This window comes from Gouania willdenowi, chromosome 5 (assembly GCF_900634775.1).
Source record: "Gouania willdenowi chromosome 5, fGouWil2.1, whole genome shotgun sequence".
Classification (NCBI taxonomy): Eukaryota; Metazoa; Chordata; class Actinopteri; order Blenniiformes; family Gobiesocidae; genus Gouania; species Gouania willdenowi.
This window is the reverse complement of record NC_041048.1, coordinates 20,300,877-20,305,390: the sequence shown is the minus strand read 5'-3', so window position 1 is coordinate 20,305,390 and position 4,514 is coordinate 20,300,877. Positions and strand designations below refer to the sequence as shown.

General features: G+C 35.2%; 1 long non-coding RNA gene across 1 annotated transcript; it reads left to right on the top strand.

Annotated features, from left to right (window-relative positions):
- Nucleotides 1–2,518: 2,518 nt before the first annotated feature.
- LOC114462787 (uncharacterized) lies at nucleotides 2,519–4,227 on the top strand. Its single transcript, XR_003674032.1, has 3 exons — nucleotides 2,519–2,562; nucleotides 2,857–3,022; nucleotides 4,029–4,227. It is a non-coding gene; the product is annotated as an uncharacterized LOC114462787 (long non-coding RNA).
- The last annotated feature ends 287 nt before the right edge of the window (nucleotides 4,228–4,514 follow it).

The window sequence follows — 4,514 nt, the reverse complement described above, 5'->3', positions numbered from 1 at the left end:
TTGCAATCTGTGCAACAAAATTGTATGATCTACAGTGTCAAATGCAGCACTTAGATCCAACAGAATGAGAACAGATACTTTTCCTGAATCAGTGTTCAACCTTATGTCATTGATCACTTTGATAAGAGCAGTTTCAGTGCTGTGATGAGAACGAAAACCTGACTGAAATTTATCAAATATTTTGTTGAATGTTAAGAATTGACTCAGTTGGTTGAAGACCACCTTCTCAATGATCTTGGCCATGAATGGAAGGTTGCTGATTGGTCTATAGTTAGCCAGTATAGAGGCATCCAGTGTTCTCTTTTTTAACAGTGGTTTCACAGCAGCTACTTTCAGGGATTTTGGTATGGTACCTGATTGGAATGAGCAGTTAATTATCTGACACAAATCAGTGACAATTGACTTTACAACAGTTTTAAAGAAGTTTGAGGGTATTGTGTCAAGGCAACAGGTTGATGGATTCAGCTGCTGAACAGTCTCCTCTATTGTTTTTGGGTTCACTGTAATAAACTAACATTGTAATTGACTCATCCCTCAGTGGTTGAAGCTGTTCAAGCTTTTTGTGATTTTGCTGGTTTGTTCTGATGTTTGACCTTATTAGCTCCTGGTAGGGCCACCCATGCCAGTCAAGTGGAACAGTAAAGGCCAAACAAAGCGTGATCCGCTGGTCATCAGGGTTGAAGCTTAGACACAGGGCTAACAATTCTGTCACTTCAAACCAGATTTTGTTATGGCAACAGCAACAAAGAACACAAACACAACTGTGTGTGACGGGCGCCCGGGGTTATTGAAAGATGCGTGTATGAATGTCGGTGGTCAAAGCCAAAAAGAAGCTACCAACAGGATGATGGAAGTCCTGAACATATCAAAAAAAGAACAAAATGGGTTTTTGGAAGGTGAAGACTGTTCAAAACTGGAAAGCTTGCCCAAGTAACAGCAGAGATGAGATGTTACAACCTACAAATTCTTGGAATTAGTGAGAGTTGATGGACAGGGTCAGAGACAGATACCAAATCAACTCAAGAGAAACTGATATACTCAGGAATAGATGACAATTAGCACTTTGAAGGGGTAGCCATTATTCTAAGTAAGGTTGCACCGAAATAAAAAAAATATTGGGTGAATCTGAAAACACAGAATGAGGAAACCAAGGCCGAAAATGAAAATACCGAAATAAATCATTGTGCCAATTATTAGTACCATTGCATTTATGGCTATGGCTATGTACTAAACTCCCTAAAATCAAGGCATTGCAATTGAATACACTTATATTAATGCTTCCAAGAATAAATCAATCAATGTAAAAAATATATGAAAATATTTATTTAGCACTCACATTCCAACAATGTACCGTGCGGGATTGCGGCATGGACCATTTCTTGTGCGCACCGCTTTATTCTCATACATACTGTAAATGATATTCTTTATAATGCGGATCAAGTACTGTTGCAATGAAGTGCTGAGGATCTGAATAGATTTCTGTGACAAGGGTGTGTTGACAGACACTAAAGCCTAATTTATGCTTTTGATGCATAATTAGGATTTTTTTTTTTTTTTTGGTAGGGCGCATCAGCCTACAGTGTAGGGGTCCAGTCGACACAGAGGGTTATGTGTAGCTACAGCGTCAATGTGACCCAGAAACATAAACCCCACCTGAGAGTGAACTTTTTGTTGTTTTCACTTTGTGCTCCATCTCAACCTCAAGATGCTTTAGTGCTAAGATATACTGAAATACGTCTACACCATAGACACGTTGGCCTGTATCCAGACAAGCGTGTGCTAGCGCAGTGTTTGCCCGCGTAATCACAACATCCTGATTCGGCTGGGTTGTTTTGGTGATAAAAGTCTTCAAACGGAAAACCAAAAAGGCACACTAGGGGTAGGGTTTTGTTAGATTTAATTTTAAGACCAATCAAAGAATGGTGTACAATACTAAAGTTATTTATTGTACTTTTATATTAGCTACACATGGGCATTCAAGCAGTGACAATACTGAAACCATTGGTATTCATTTAATGTATAGCTAATTTAGAGGAAAAGTGGTAAAACATTTTTAAGAAAGGACAAAAAATAGTTAATTGTCAAAAAGAATTTGCAAAAATATATAAATATGAAGAAATTGATAGCGTCAAAAATAGCTCAAATCTGAAGAAAAAAGTGTCAAAACTTTTTGAAAATGGGACAAATTAAGTTGCAAAATGGCCAAATGAAATAAATAAAAAGGGGTTAAAAAGTTTCCCCTCTTAAGGTTTTCTGGTGAAATAATTAAAATTAAGACATAAAGAACCACATGTTGAACATCTCCTGTGTTTTTTTTTTAATATATTTATTTACTGTTTAAAGTGTTTACAGTTTATTTCTTGTAGTTCTCCTTGGGTGTATATATATATATATATATAAGTCAAATAACAAACGTGTGAAGTAAAAAGAGAAAATGCAAGTAACCTCTGATCAGTAAAATATACCTATGATCACATGATTAATTGGCGGGAATAGGACGTACCTACGACGTTAACGGCAACTATGTTGTCACGGTAACCGCACACGGCAAACTAATTTGAGGTGAGTAAAAAGCTAAACAGGCTGTATGCATTTGTAGCACAAAAAGTACAATATAAACAAAAGTTTAATGGTCATTTTAGTTGTACAAGTATTGGTTTATATTTTTCTAGATAAAAGAAAGTATAACTTGTATCAATTGGCAACATCATAAACCTTGTTCCGTCAAAGTGCTGCTTTTGGTCCTAATATTGATTTTAAATGATTATATGTTAATATCGATAGAATATTTTTTGTCTTGAGAAGTTCAACGACTTTACTTCGTCATTTTCTCCAACAACTTCTTTTTTCTTCCAGACTAACTCATCCAGTTGTGCATTGCTGCCCCCTGGTGTTCGAAGAGCAGAACTGCAATGGCAGATACCATAAACCTGGACCTGCTCTGTGTGTCCGTCACGGTTCTTCTGCTTGTTCTGCTGGTTCTGGTGCTGCTCTGTTGGATTGTCAAGATAAACACAAACAGGTAATCATTTTAAAACACATAACTCACACAGGGCTGAATATAATGCAGCAGAGATGCAGCAAATTTGTGTTTGGTGTGTTTGGAGTAATTTTGTGTGTTTTTGTCAATATTTTGTGTTTCTGTTGTCATACTGTATTTTTTCTCTCATGTTATTCTTTGATCTGAGGGTCACATTATTAATAATTGTGTCAGCATTTAGAATAATGACCAATTTCACCATTTATATAGGAAAAAAAATGTTTTTGTTTTTGTTCTATTTTTGTAATCATTTGTCATTTTGTGTATTTATGCAGTTATTTTTCTCTCATTTTGTATGTTCTTGTTTGTGTTGTTGTAATCGTTTTTGTGTTTTAGTTGTACTTCATTTTTTTTTTTTGTTTCGTGAGATTTTGTCATTTTGTATATTTTTTTCAAATTTTGTGTTCTTTTTTGTCATTTTGTGTGTTTTTGTAAATATTTTGTGTATTTTCGTCAAATTGTATTCTATCCTCTCATGTTATTGTCTGATCTTAGGGTCATATTATTAATAATCATGTCAGCATTTAGAATAATGACCAATCTGACCATTAATATTGGAAAGAAAAAAGGATTGTTTTGTTTTTGTTCTATTTTGGGGAATCATTTTGAGTGTTTGTAAATTATTTTGTGTATTTATGTTATTTTTGTGTGTTTTTCTCTCATTTTGTATGTTCTTCTCGTTTGTGTTTTTGTAATAGTTTTGTGTGTTTCAGTTGTACTTTATTTTTGTTATTTTGTGTGTTTTTGTTGTCATTTTGTATATTTTACTCAAATTTTGTGTTCTTTGTTGTCATTTTGTGTGTGTTTGGAGTCATTTTGTGTGTTTTTGGAAATGTTTTGTTTCCGTTGTCCTTTTGTGTATATTTTTGTGTGTTTTTGGAGTGAATTTGTGCATTTATTATGAGCACGTGGCCCCTGGGTCACCACTTGCCCATGGTTCTGTGGTGCAGCGATGTTTCACTGTTTGTCTGATTTACTTTCTTCTCAGAAATTCCACAATTTTCCAGATATCAGCTCCATCCCGACCTGTGATCTCCATTACAGTGAAGTCTGACCAAACCCAGCAAGTGTTGGACCTCATGCTGGACCGGTTTGATAACATTGAAGAAGATCCAGAATCTAGCTCTGATGAGTCTTAAAGTTCTTAGAGAACAAAGAAGAAAATGGATCCGACTCAGAACCTCACACAGAAAGTAGGTGTTGAGAAAAAAGTCCTGACTTTTTGTTGTAAAGTCAAGCTCCAAAATAATGTGTCCGCCTACTTTTAAATTAAGGGTCGGACAAAACACAAGCATTGGTATAAAAATCTGTCTGTAATAATAGAAAATATGAGTGTGACATACTCAGTAATACTCAACCCTGCATCTTTTTTAAGTTAATTATTTAACGATCTTTGTTATTGGGAATACTTTAGCATTGTTTACCCTGCCAAATAGTATCACAAGTTGTTAAGTCAGTTGAGCGACGCTTGAAT